This window comes from Pinus tabuliformis, chromosome 3_2 (genome assembly GCF_031772625.1).
Source record: "Pinus tabuliformis cultivar Carrire ecotype Pingquan chromosome 3_2, CPIR1, whole genome shotgun sequence".
Lineage (NCBI taxonomy): Eukaryota > Viridiplantae > Streptophyta > Pinopsida > Pinales > Pinaceae > Pinus > Pinus tabuliformis.
The window spans coordinates 601,736,893-601,752,608 of NC_142302.1; positions in this window are offsets into that span (position 1 = coordinate 601,736,893).

Sequence of the window (15,716 nt, forward strand, 5' to 3'; positions counted from 1 at the left end):
TTACTGTTTACTGTTTACTTTTACCGCTCTATTTTTTCATCTGTCTTCACTTTGACATGAATTTGTATACTCTATTTTGTAACTGTCTTCCCTGCTGTTTATCTTCATGCTAGCTAATTTACTTGAGTTGGTCTTCAATCTAATACTCTTTAACCCTGATACACTTTCACTCTTCTTTACTGTGTCCTTTTACTTTCCATCTCTATTTGAATAGATTTGATAACAATCTTGGAGTAAATAGGTCTTATGACTAGTATAAAGACTGTTTATCCGAGGCTGGCATCTTTTGATTACCTGTTACGGAACGACTAGTAATGGTGTACTGATTGACTTGGAAGCACACCGTGGACTGGAGCGGCATCCGACAACAACTTTCAGGGTGGTTGATGGTTTTGGGTACGAGCTGGTCATTTTCTACGTACTGGTTGCATGCATGAGTTTTTTAGAATAAGGACGAAAAATGGATTAACTTTGTTTTTATGCAAAGTCAAAGTTTTTGGCAGGTTTTGTGACATGGACGGGTTACGTTAGCAGGGGTGACTTGACATTTTGTCGTTAGAGGGAGGCGGTAAGCAGGTTTCATCACACCGCTAGTGGAGGGTAAGTGGTATTTAGGGGGGACACGCGATTCCATACATTGCTCGACACGTAGCATCAATACTGTTCACAAAACTGCTCACATCATGTGCTAAGGGTCAATCAAAAGGCTTGCGCAATATGAGCGAGGGCCGTCGGATCTGATCGGACGGTAGTCGAGGCAATGACATGACTGATGTGTAATAGGGGCAGGCCCAACATTGATTAAAATACTTAATTATATCTGGGGCGATTTGATTGGTTGCTGAGTTTTTACTTAGTCCTGATGACTTAATTAATTCTCATCAGCATAATGGGGAGGTCAGGTTCTTAATTAACTATAGGTTAGCTAATTAATCCTGTTTATTATTTGATTTATGGTTATATTTAACCATCGGGGCAGGATGTGTAAAAATATGGGGTTTTGTATAATATAATAATGTGGGCGTGGGTAATGTCGTTTTATTCAAGAATTACATAATAATAACATTAGTGGTTAATATGACCAAATGAAATGGGAAAGCACTAAGTCTAATGTTTTCCAAAAGTATTTCATCACACAAATTTTATAACTTAGGCTGAATGAATATGAGGGTTTTAAGATATGGAAATGTTTTTAATTTCCCCAAGTAAAATAGGATTTTACTTAGGAAAAGCTTTATCAAGGGAATGAATGATTTTATGGAGGGCTAAATATTGATGAAGGGGATTTAAGTACTTTAGGCATTACAAATTGTTGGGTCGAGGGTCTGGTCCCTCTAGAAGTCAGAGAACTTCTTTGAGCCCCACTAACTTGTTATAGGTGCCTTTAGTACTTAGGGGGAATTCGTGAAAATTTAAGGAAAAATGAGTAAGGAAGCTAATCAACTTGACTTTGTTTCCTTGATGTGCTATTTTCAATGTGAATTGTTCTTTGTCCAAGTGATGAAAGCAAGAGATTTAAGCATAAAAATTAACCATTCACCATACATTTATTCTGCAACCATCATCTACTTACCCTATCTACTTTATCCTAGCATTTTCACTTCTTTATTAGGGTGCACTTAAACTGGCAAACTCTTATCAAACTTTCTTTTATTTTACATAGTGACATCTGTCTAAATCTACACTTATTACATCCAAGGGCTCAGATTAAACTGTTGAGCTCCTTTTATTCACTCTATCTACTTATCTGCCAATATCAAATTGTTTGGTCAGATCTTTTTTCTCTATATCTAAAACATGAAATTGAAAATATGAACTAGTCAAGCTTAAACTGTTTGACTACTCATGGATTGTGGCATAGGTGACAAGTTGCACACAACCTTTATTTCACAAAAATAAAAACGTAGTGGCACTTAGACTTGCACACTTTCATGGTCTTTTCCTTTTGTTGGGGTTCATTTTCTTTCATTTTTTGACATTTTCTTTATTCTTTTTACCTTTTTATTCTTTCTCTAGGGCATACCCTCTTTACATTTTTTAATTTTTTGAATTTTTACAAATATGGAAAACATTTGCAACAAGAAAAGGTATGTACATATTTCAGAGCTAAACCCAGTAAATCATGATATATGACACCTATTGGTATAGGAACCTAACATTGGCTCCACTTGGGGATGGCATTCCCTTTTGAAATGTCAAGAACATCATCAAATAGTAGCCTGATCCATTGGGCCTATCCCACACATGTGTATGCTCTATTGTATAATCTTTTGACTGAAAATCTTGAACCGAAATTGTAGCCTTTTTCGCAAACTGGAATCTGATCTAACATATACTTGCTAATTGAAACTGAATTTATTCAAACCGGAATCCTACCTACTTACTCTAATCAGCTATCTAGCTGCTAGTTAGGTAAAATGAAACAACCAATGCAACCATTCATGCATCATATACATTGGTGACTTTTGTTGCTTGTGCTTGTTGGTGGTTAAAATTGAAATCTTGAAATCAAATATAGCTTTGTTAACCTTTGAGAAGATAAGGAAATTCTCGATATTATTTGTTGAATCTAGAAACTGTACAAAAGGATCTTTTAAAATATATACACTTTTCTTGAATTGATTCAAACAACTGCACATCTGTTGTGTATGGCATGCATCCCATGAAACTGAAATATCACTTTTATCTTTATCACCCTGCATGTTTTCAACTGATCTTTGTGATGATATTTCTACTGATTGTAATGTCTGTCTGGTGAAACCATTATCATCTTGATTTTGACTCTCATAGATTGTTAATGGAGAAAATTTCTGATTGCATTCATCATTCAACCTATCAGTTATTCGATCATAAAGACCTTATAAGGATTTCTGCAACTTATTACATATAGGTTCAAATGGAAATTCATAGATTTCTACAAGCTGATCCTCCTTTTCTTTAAAATTTTTATACCACATTACCTTTAAAAAATGAAATGATTCAAAACAAAGAGGCAGAGAATCATCTTGGGTCATTCAATCATATGTTCTGTCTTCCAAGTCTTCTTCTGCAACCTGACATTCAATGGCATTTTGGAGCTGCAAATCTAGATATGAGAAATCTTGAACAAAGATTTTATTGTCCTCTAGATAGTTGACATCAAGACTTGTTGACATTTGATTTCTAATTGCATGATAGTTATCTCCGATAAACTGAAATGAAGAAAAACAAAATGGTAAAGTTATTTCACTGATTTCAAAATTTTCTGCACTTTCCTCCTCATTCTCATAGCTGAAATGAACAAGTTGATCACTATTTTGAAGCTGCTGAACATGAACTTCCTTATTCCTCAAATTAGCTTTTGATTGCTATGTAAATTTAGCTTGGATTTGAAGAACATAATTATCATCATATTGATCATATTTGGGCAAATCATCAAAAGAAGTAATTTTATCAAACATACACATTAAATCAAAAGATTGCCTCTCCACATATGGTTCTATAACTCTATCTTCAGATTTATGGTAGCTAGAATTAACAGGAATTTGTTCATGGTTTTCAACCTCTTCCTTTTGTGAAACAAATGTGTCATGGTGATTTTGAACAAAAAGTTCATCTTTCATGGTGATATTTTGCATCATTTCCTCTATTTTCTTCCCCAAAATGTCGAGTTTTTCCTTTGCTTCTGCTTTCACATTTTCTCTTCTAATTTGCAGATTAACTTCTACATCTACTGCCATGTTCTACATCTGTTCCATTGTTGAGGGGTTTCTTTCTCTTAGATGAAATTCTATCTCTAAATCAAATGCTCTTGGATAATGCAAAAGAGTTGAACGAGGGGGAGGTCTTATATTTAATGGTATTGAATAATAGATTTGATTAAATCTGTCTGAAAATTGTTGTATTGTCTCATCTGGATCTCTTTTTAACTAATTATATTTTTCTATCATTACAAGAATATTGACTTTGATTATCCATCTATCAAGGAAGAGTTTGAGAAATAGCTGGAGATTTGAGATGCTTGCCTCAGGTAGGGTTTTGAACCAACTCTTGACTTTGTCTTGCAAAGAAAGAGAAAAAAGCCTAACACTAACATCCTCTTCATATACTTCAAATAAGTTAAGATAATCTTCAAAAGCTTAAATAAGTTTTTGGGCAGTGATACCATTCTCTCCATCAAACCTAGGGAGATACTTAGGATAATAGTTAGGCAAAGCATGTAGTGTCGGAGGTAAAATGAGTGGTTTATACCTATCAGGAAGTTTATAAGGTATTGGAATATGTATAGGGATTGTATGATCAGTCTTAATTTTTTCATTATACTCAATTGGAAAATGATGTTCATAAGAATTAGAAGAATGCTACTCAAATGTGTAAGGAGATTTTATATCTACATCTTTCAAAGGAAAATAATCAAAATTTAATCTAAAATCTTCTCTAAAATACAATATACATTGAAAAACTTTATCAGTGAAAAAGAACATAATGTCTTGGATAACAATCCAAGTTAAAAGCCTGATCTTTTCACATAGTTCTTCCACGTCCATTTCTCCAGTGGAGTCTTGATTGTGAAATTGATTTGGAGTCGCTAGGTGGATGATTTTAACCTTTGTGTGTCTAATCACTGGCCACCATCATAGATTAGATCTAAACCTGTAAAACAATTCTGAAGAAAATGTTAGTTGTCCCCAGTGGAGTCGCCACTATGTTATCACTCAGAATTTTCTCAAGGTTAAGGAAAAAAAATTCTGAGGTAACCACAAACCAATATTTTAAGTACAGAATCTAGCCAGTCTATACGTATAGAGGTCTCTCTCTTTATGATTTAGCTTTGTTTATGGGATATTAGGCTAGTTATGAAAGCTTGGGGGATTTTGATTTTGTTTGGTGGTGGAATTCAAGCGCAGATGGATAGAACAAGGTATTCATGCCATTGGGCTATGGAGTCAACTGAGGATGGCTTAACTAGATTAGGTTGATTCAACAAAGGAGGGCTTCACAAGGAAAGATAGCTAAACATGAGATAAATGATAGCTTAAAAGGGTGAAATGGTATTGAAAGGGAGGAAGGGCAATTAAGAATCCCTCAACAAAGTTCAAGATAAGGGAAAGTGGGTGCTCATTAACAAAAAGCAATTAAGAATTTTTTGTTAAATGATCACAGTGATAAACTAAAAAGCAGGGAGCAATTAAGAATTCCCTACCTATGATAGCTTAGAAGAAAACATTAAGAATATAAACGATTTTAAAGACAAAATGCAGTAAAGCTCTTTCTGAAATATAATTTTTCATTTATCATTCAGATATGGAATACATATGAATATTTAAACAAGAAAACTATAAAAAAATAAGATATAGAATACTTATTTGTTTCTTGTTTGACACAGGTATCCTATAAGAGTCCTTTGTTTTATTACTTTGTCCAGCCAACCATACAATAGTTTTTCAACATCTCTTCTGTTCCAAAATAAGGTGTCTACAGAAATGTCTAAGAATCCCCCCAAAATACTTCAAATGAATAAGTATTTATACTAATTGTAAACTGAGATATCTTGAAAAAATATCAAGATTAGTTTCACAAATATCTCTAATTGATTACATTAATAGAACTTAAATAAAGGACATTAAAAACTAATGAATCTATTTGGCACTATTTCTATGGATTTATGGTGACAAAGAAGAGAAAGTTGAATTTGATAGCAACTGTTAGTTGATGATGAGGCATCCCAGTCAATAACTGCATCCATCCTTTGTGCATTCTGCCCCAGAAATTTTGCAAACTTACGGTCCAATGATACGCTTGTATATCTCAATCCATGGTAGATATGTAAAAAGTGAAATATTTTTTGGTAGATAGGAATGTTTTTGAGATAATTCTCTCTCAATTTCCCAAAATTCAGCTACAGTTGTTCACAATATTCTCTAAAAATAGATGTCAAAAACAAGACTTAGCACAAACTAAAAAATAGGCTGTCAAGGCATGCACTTATCTCCCTTTTGGTAATACCTATGTAAAAAGTGAGATAGGTTTTTATAAATTAGCTTGTTTGGAACAAAAACCTCCTCTAGTATTTGGAAATAATCCTTGGATTGGCCACAATAGTTTCTACAAAACTATGACTTAAACAGGAAATTTCAGAAGAATGTACCATTTCTCCTCAGATTTCATCTTTTAACCTTAAATTCCTTTCAACTGTTTTTCACTTTTATTTTGGATAAACTTCATTGTAGCTGGTGAAAGTGTTTTCATTTTTGTTTAACCCTTAATGTCTTCATTTTTACTTTTACTGTTTACTGTTTACTTTTTCTTTTACCGCTTTGTTTTTTCATCTGTCTTCACTTTGACATGAATTTGTATACTCTGTTTTATAACTATCTTCCCTGTTGTTTGTCTTCATACTAGCTAATTTACTTGACTTGGTCTTCAATCTGATACTCTTTAACCCTGATACACTTTAACTGTTCTTTACTGTGTCCTTTTACCTTCCATCTCTATTTCAATAGATTTGATAACAATATCGGAGTAAACAGGTCGTATGACTAGTATTAAGACTGTTTATCAAAGGTTGTGGTCTTTTGATTACCTGTTATGGACTGACTGGTAATGGTGTACTGGTTGACTTGGAAGCACACCGTGGACTGGAGCGGCGTCCGGCAGCAGATTTCAGGATGGTTGATGGTTTTGGGTATGAGTTGGTCATTTTCTACATGCTGGTTACATGCATGAGTTTTTCAGAATAACGATGAAAAATGGATTAACTTTTTTTTGATGCAAAGTTAAGATTTTGGTGGGTTTCATGACATGGACGGGTTATGTCAGCGTGGGTGACGTGACATTTTGTTGTTAGCGAGAGGCGATAAGTGGGTTTCATCTCACCGCTAGTGGAGGGTAAGTGGTATTTTTGGGGAGTTGCGTGATTCCATACATTCCTTGACACATAGCATCGGCACTGTTCACAAAACCACTTAGATCACACACTAAAGGTCGACCAAAAGACCTGCGCGATATGAGCGAGGGCCCTTGGATTTGAAGGATCCGATCGGACGGTAGTCGAGGCAATGACATAACTGATATATAACAGGGGCGGGCATGACATTAATTATAATACTTAATCATATCGGGGGCGATTTGATTGGTTGTTGAGTTTTTAATTAGTCCTGATGACTTAATTAATTCTCATTAGCATAGCAGGGAGGTCGATTTTTTAATTAAGTATAGATTAGGTAATTAATCCCGAATATTATTTGATTTACGGTTATATTTAACCATCGGGGCGGGATATGTAAAAATTTAGGGTTTTGTATAATATAATAATACGGGCATGGGTAATGTCGTTTTATTCAAGAATTACATAATAATAACATTAGTGGTTAATATGACCAAATGAAATGGGAAAGTGCTAAGTCTAATGTTTTCTAAAAGTATTTCATCACACAACATTTATAACTTAGGCTATATGAGGGTTTTGAGATATGGAAATGTTTTTGATTTCCTTAAGTAAAATAGGATTTTACTTAGGAAAAGCATTATCAAGGGAATGAATGATTTTCTGGAGGGGTAAATATTGATGAAGGGGATTTAAGTACTTTAGGCATTACAAATTGTTGGGCCGAGGATTCGATCCCTTCAGAAGTCAGAGAAATGCTCTGAGTCCCACTAACTTGTTATAGGTGCCTTTAGTACTTTGGGGGAATTAGTGAAAATTTAGGGAAAAATGAGTAAGGAAGTTAATCAACTTGACTTTGTTTCCTTGAAGTGTTGTTTTCAATGTGAATTGTTCTTTGTTCAAATGATGAAAGCAAGAGATTTAAATATAAAACTTAACCATTCACCACACATTTATTCTGCAACCATCATCTACTTACCCTACCTACTTTATCCTAGCATTTTCACTTCTTTATTAGGGTGCACTTAAACTGGCAAACCCTTATCAAACTTTCTTTTCTTTTACATAGTGATATCTATCTAAATCTACACTCATTACATCCAAGGGCTCAAATTAAACTGTTGAGCTCCTTCTATTCACTCTACCTATCTACTTATCTACCAAGATCAAACTGTTTGGTCGGATCTTTTTTCTCTATATTTAAAACATGAAATTGAAATATGAACTAGTCAAGCTTAAATTGTTTGACTACTCATGGATTGTGGCATAGGTGACAAGTTGCACACAACCTTTATTTGACAAAAGTAAAAAAGTAGTGGCACTTAGACCTAGAAACTTTCATGGTCTTTTCTTTTTGTTGGGGTTCATTTTATTTCATTTTTTGACTTTTTCTTTATTCTTTTTTACCCTTTTATTCTTTTTCTATGGCATACCCTCTTTACATCTTTTAATTTTTTATTTTTTACAAATATGGAAAACATTTGCAACAAGCAAAGTTATGTACATATTTTAGAGCTAAACCCAATCAATCATGATATATGACACCTATTGGTATAGGAACCTAACAGGCTCAACTGCCCAAGACTCAGTTCCTCCTTGAGAAATAACTCAAATTAGATTACAGATAATAGATGTAGAACTCAATGGATAGCTTCCCTGGTTAAAACATATGAGAGAAATAATTAAAGCATAATGAATCTCTTAGCTTTACCTCAAATTAAACAATTATTCATCTCCGATCTCTCATCTCTTATCTCTTCTTCTACATTCTATCTAAGAATTGTCCATCTCCTATCTCCCAATTATCCCCCAATTACCCCCTTAATTATCCTCTTCTCTTTGATCTCTATTTTCATTTAAATACACAGAGAGCAAAGGGAAGTCACAATAAAGCTGATTACAAAATTATTTCCATTACAATTTTGTATTGATTACATGATCTTAATAAACAAGATTAGATCTGAATGATCTTTCCATCAACATTGAATAGGAACAAGTCAAATTTGGTATTGCAATTGGAAGAATTTGGAAAACAATCGCAACAACAAATATGAGAAAATCACCTTCAAAGAACCTTCCATTTCTCTCAATCCAAATTGAATTTTGGAAAACTGCTCATAACAAAACTAATTTGGTCTGTTCTTCACAAAATGCATGTCTCATATTTTCAAGATTCTCCTTAATTTGTCCGAACTGTCCAATGCAAAGCTGTCACTTCTTATTCCAACAAATTTCTAAGTTGGAATATTTAATTATGAGCTAGAAATCATATTTGCAATCTGGAAAATATCTTGGAGGCTAAAATCGTGAGTGATGTTACAAAAAATTCATTAATAAACCATCATTGGTAAAATCATGCATAATAATCATCAATTTATTAAAAATAAAGGAGAACAAGTATTATTTACTCACGAGAGCATAAATAACTATAAAATGGAATTATATGATAGATTATGATAAATAACGTGATAAAGAATGGTAGAAATGGATGAAATAGATGTTAAAAAATGATAATAATAATGACAAATTAGTGTCCCAACAACAATAAGGCCTTATTAAAGGATTACATACCTCTTTTCGAAAATTCTATACTACACAACAATTGATTAACTATTGGATTTAAAAGGTGACAAATTTTAAATATAATTTATAATCCTTTTCAGAAAACTAATACCACGAATTAACATTAATAATACTCTCTAACTTGTTTCACAAAATCTGGATATTTGGATTGACTGAACTTCTTTACATACTACAAAGATCTTTCAAACACCTTGCAAAGAAATTATAATAAGAATAATTAATTGCAAATGCGGATTTCAAATAAAAATAAATTCAACAAAATACTGGCACCCATACTAACATAACCCTCCTCTATTATACAATATATGGTTTTCCACTTAACTCTTGTTAAATATAGTTGTTATGTAGTCTAAAGGGAAGGGAAGGCTGAAAAAAGTTTTTTTCATGAGATATGTTATTACTGTTACACTTGAGATGAGGGATCATCAGTTGTCTGCTCAATTGTTCAAGTTTTCTCTAAAGAAATAGTGCAACCTCATAATGCATCAAACATTTATCTTTCAAAGAATCTGCAAATCACAAAGAACAATGGTCATTCTTACACACCAAGTAACATAAAAATAAAAGTAATAACATATAAAAAAAATTATTAATAGGGTCAACTAGCTTAAAAATAAATAGACAAATCGCAACACTGAAAACAAACATAGGAAATTCATGTTGATACTACCATACTAAAAAAAATTTATCAGAGGCATCATAGTAAAAACTTCTATCAAAACCCAAAAGGAGGAGATAACTTAGGCCTTCGAAAGAATGTGGAGCACAAGTTAACCTTCACACACATTATTTTACTGGAGAATGGTTTTTCTCATATCCATTGGTATCAATACAAGATATAATACAAATTTTAATGAAGTAGGCTCACATTAGACAAGCCTTTGAGTACCATAAGTCATTATTGGAAGGTTAATACAAAAATTTCACTTTTAAATAACAAAAAAATACCAAAATAGTAGTACTCAAGTTCATACTTGTAGGCTATCTAATCACCACATTTCCAAACCTTGGTTGAATTGTCCCACATCATTAAGAAGTTAAGTTTTTGGCCACTAGTGTCTTAAAAGAGTGATCTCTGCAAACCAAATTATCAAAAACAAAGAAACTGTAATCCGCCTTATGAGAACTCAGTTCACCTTCTATAAAAAAATTCAGAAGATAAAACCAAAGGTCATAGAACTCCATTCTTTTGTCAACATTTCAATCACACTTTCCCAATCACAAGTTTAAATATATTTTTAGTTCTCCTAACCATATTTCCTCTCTAGAGGTCAACAATCCAATGAACATTCCAAGACTAAAAGTTAATAAAGAGAAAGGGCATCTGGGACCTAGGGTCAATCTATCAACATTCCTTCCTTATTTTCCTATACCAAAAGGATAGAAAATTCTTCTACTCATGGCACATTCTTCCTATTACAAAGAATATATTTTTTTCCTTCCTCAAGCAAGGAAGGTTGTGGACATATTTACATGTGGCTTTCAAAAATTACTTCAATGATGCAATATTAGCATAAGTGTTTCATCCTAAACTAAGGCCTTTCCTTTGACATAACATAGGTGTCTCAGTCTAGACTAAGGCCTTTCCTTTTAAATAACATATGTGTCTCAGCTTAGACTAAGGCCTTTCCTTTGACATTTTTATAAGACACAATCATCAGAGGGGTCTAGTCACAACTCTGACCCAACCCTTCTCTTGGAGGTTGTTCCTATAGTAGATAGTTTCTCAAGTTTAAACAACCTTGAAGCCTACCAAAAAGAAAATTATATATTATTCTCCAAAATTATAAGAACAGAAAAACCAACTGTGTAAATTAATACATGCAAACTTCAAAGTTAACCTTTATTAGACCACTAGGATATAAATGGTCCTCTCAAGTTTATGAACACGTCAAACTTCACATAGATACACTTGATTAGCTGAAGGATGAAGGATTAAGGGCAAATATTATGAGTAAATTTTGAACATGCTTGAAAATAACTTCAAATTGTTGTCACAAAATGGTTAATACTCAATTTAGATGCACATGGTTGCAAAATATTATGTCATGTGTATGGTCAATGTTCATTTTAGTCGTACATGGTTGTAGGATCCTAGGACATAGTAAGACTGCCCTATATCTTCATACATCACTAAAATCCATGGAAATTCTCTTTGAAAGTATAAGGGATAGGAGTTGGGTACATTAAGGGATTTGCTTATTTTGATAGATAGCAACAACAACATTTTTAAAGCAACACTAAACATTGAGTATAACTATAAAAAATTTGAAATAGAAAATGAAGTACTATTCTAACTCTGTGCATCACATATCTATGTTAACCCTATATCTCAGAGAAATATGAAGATATCTACTATAATAGATCAGTTTAGTCCTTCAACACTTTTCTTTTTTGAAAAATTGTGTATGGGCATAAGAAAATGGGAAAAGAAAAGTAATACAAACCAATGGAAAATCAAAATCTTGACTAAGAGAAAATGGAAAAGGATTTTTTTATTACACACGAGTGGCCATTTTTTGCAAAATTGAATGAAAATATGAAGGCCTATGTGATGCAATGTGAAAAGAAAGGTGCATTGCATTTTGTAGCTAGAGATGAATATTGGGTGACTCATCAACTCTTTGTATTTGTGCATATATATTTGTGTAATGATGCATTGATTAAGCTCTAAACTTCAAGATGCATATAAAACCCCAATTTATGTCATGAGACCAAATTTGCAAGGCATATGGATGACACCAACAGTCTTGAAACATGAGTTAAGTTTCACTTCTTTAACCACCAACAAGAACAAAAAATATATCATAAAATTTTATGGAAGGAAATGAGCAAGGACCTTTGGTTCCACCACCATTGGTGGCATGGTCAGCTGTTGGTGAAACCAACATTGTAATCTCCTTCACATTATGATAAGCTGCCACTTTTCTTCCCGGGTCAGCAAACTTAGCTCCATCTTGGTATCAAAAGTGTAATTGCATAAAAAATTATCGGTCTCATGCCAATAGGTCTCCTATGATGAATGCACAAGAACCTAGTACATAGACCATTTTTATCTTTGCTTAGCTACCCAAGGCTTATTTCCCTTTCCAAATATCAATATTTTTTTTCCAAGAAAATATAAAATAATAATATTATGTTACTATATTCTAAAAGGTGAAGATGCTAAAATCATGCCCCAAAGTGAAAGGAAATAAAATATCTTTCCTCAAACCACCAAATATATAAATAAACCAATAATAATTATAATAATAAAACTAGATATATGGATCTATGCATGAAATTATAAACATAAGAATTCAAGTGGTTACAAAAATCTTTGACCAAAACAAACCAAAAACTTCAAACTTGACAAAATCCTCTGAAAAAAAGGAGTTAACAAACCACTAAAATTTTCCAAGATATCAGAGCTAAACATCAACATAATTTCATGTACTTGAATAAGCCCATTTTTACTTATCATTAGATGTCTTAAATTAGTTATTTATAATTGCATACTAGGACACTGTCTATGTCAAATGAAGTATAGCCCATCTTCATCAAATCCAACTTCATTTACAATCAAATATCAAATCTAGATTTGTTTCTAGTACCAATATAAAATGACACCCTTTATAAATTTTAACAACTAACCACTTAGACCCATCATATAATATTTTTCATATCCCAACAAAAAAATATCCATGACAAAAATTGAACATTTCAAAAATATAACATGATCATGTCAGATACTAAATAATAAATATGAACACTACTAGATAGGCAACAATTCAATGCCATTTCAATCAACCTTCATGCAATGAATAAAAATCACTAAATCCTTTTGTGATATTGAATGTCATATTCTTATCATGGAAAATTTTAGTGGCTAATATTCGCAAGTGGGCTAATTTTCCATGCTTTTTCCAAAAAAGGGATTTGCCAATTTTACCTTAAAGATCACCAAAATTGTATAAAGACTATACAAAAATTCATTATAAATTTGAATATTTTTACAAATATATCACCAAATATTTTATAGTTTGCATCTTAGGGACTAGTAAGATTCACCAAGGTTTCTAAGCTTTGAGATAAATTTCCATTCTTAAAATTTTCCCTAATTCTTATAATCAATAATTATGCTGACACTTGAATTGCTAGTGTTGTGTCAAAGTAACCATTGCTCACTACCTACAAATGTTGAAATACATGATGGTGTTAAAGTTAAAGACACAAAATAATAAATAAAGATATGACGAAAAAATAGACCTACAAGACTATATTGATTGAGTGTGACAAGGACACCAATAAATGAGACTAGAGAGATTTATAGAATGTGGTAGTTACTAGTGTGTGTCTATTGTGTGATTAGTGGTATGATGAAGAGACCTACCAAGAAGGGATGTTGGTCTCGGGAAAGTATAGTAGGGAGATCCATAAAGCATTTATGTAAAAGGAAGATGAGAAGTGTTATCTTCAAGTTTAGTTATGTTATGGTAGAATTTTGTTGGTGATAAGAAGTGGTAATAAATGACTTACATCAATAGGTAAAAACTAGATTTAGGGCATGAGTTGGACTAACTCATGTTATCTCACCCCTTAATGGCTCTAAGGACATGTGGGAATCCGAACAACTTAGTACCTGAAATACTTGAAAGCATGGCCGACAAATCACTAACAAGACTCTATACAAAATATTGTCAGTCTCATGCGAATAGGTCTCCTATGATGAATGCGCATGAACCCAATACACAAACCATTTTTCTCTCCACTTTGCTACCCATGGCTCATTTCCCTGTCCAAATATCAATAATTTTTTTCCAAGAAAATATAAAATAAGCATAGTATTCTACTACATGCTAAAGTCATGCCACAAAGTGAAAGGAAATAAAACAACTTTCTTCAAACCACCAAATATATAAAGAAAACAATAATAATTATAAAACTAGATATATGAATCTAAGCAAGAAGTAAGAATTGAAAACATTCAAGGGACTAGCATAATCTTTGACCAAAACAAAACTCAAAACTCAACAAAATTCCCCAAACACATAAAAACATATAAACCATTAAAATTTTCCAAGATATTAGAGCTATACATCAAGGTATTTTGATGTACTTGAATGATCCCATTGATGTATCATGTTAGTCTTGTTAAATTAATTATTTATCATTTAATACTAGTCAGACACTATCTATGTGAAAATAAATAGCTCCCAGCCTCATCAAATCTAGCTTGTCACAGATAAGAAACAAACAATGTAATGATTAAATATGAAACATCAATCTTAAAATAACACACATCAAATAAATGTATCTGCAATGTTACAATGAACAAATAAAAATGTAGAACCTAATTTTACCTAAATTTGACATATATTAATCTTGCATAATCAATGGAACATGTATACCAAAATAAGAGTCCCCTCACATATATCAAAATAGATTACGTGCTATGCTATTTGAATTTCCTAGTTCTCATCTTGGTCCTCATTTTATACATTTTGAACATGATGTTATCCAAATGAATTGTCTTATGAGCCTCCAAAATATTATGTTCTATATCAATTTCATTAGAGAACTTTGTTATATTGTTTTCTCCCCTTCTATCATAATTTGATCGCAAAAGAGCCAGTGCTCTCTCATTGGAAAATTGTTAGTGTCACACTTTGTTAAATATAATATCTAACATTTATCCACATGTTTATAAATCTTGTTCCTCAATTTTGACTTCAAGAATTATAGTGCACTAAAAATTCTCTCATCTTCCACTGATCCCAAAATCATGGTTTGACACAAATCTACTAATTTGAAATATTCTCATATGTTTTCTTGCAGGTATTTGCTAGCACCTAAAGTAGTCTATAATATTTTTATAGCACCATTTTCGTTAAGATTCTCCAAAAAATGATATTTCTTCCACATTGTTTTAGCAAAGTGTCCACCTTGTTGATACAATTTTGATGAATTTAAAATACCTTCAATCTGTTCTCCATGTATCAAGACTTTCTTGCAAAAGTGGTCTACTAAACATTTAAATCACTTTTTAAAATCGTATTTCAAAGTCCTTTCACATTGAAAATTGTTCAAATATTGAGAGTAGACCACACACATGGCCTCCAACAATTCATCTCAAGGAAATCATTCTCTTATCTCTGATGATAATGATCTTACAATTTCTATCAAATTATGTGTCACTGAAATCACAATATTATCAAATTTGTCTCTTGACACGGGGCAATATTTGGTGATTCATTCCATCTTACTACTATAATGAACGGGAACCATA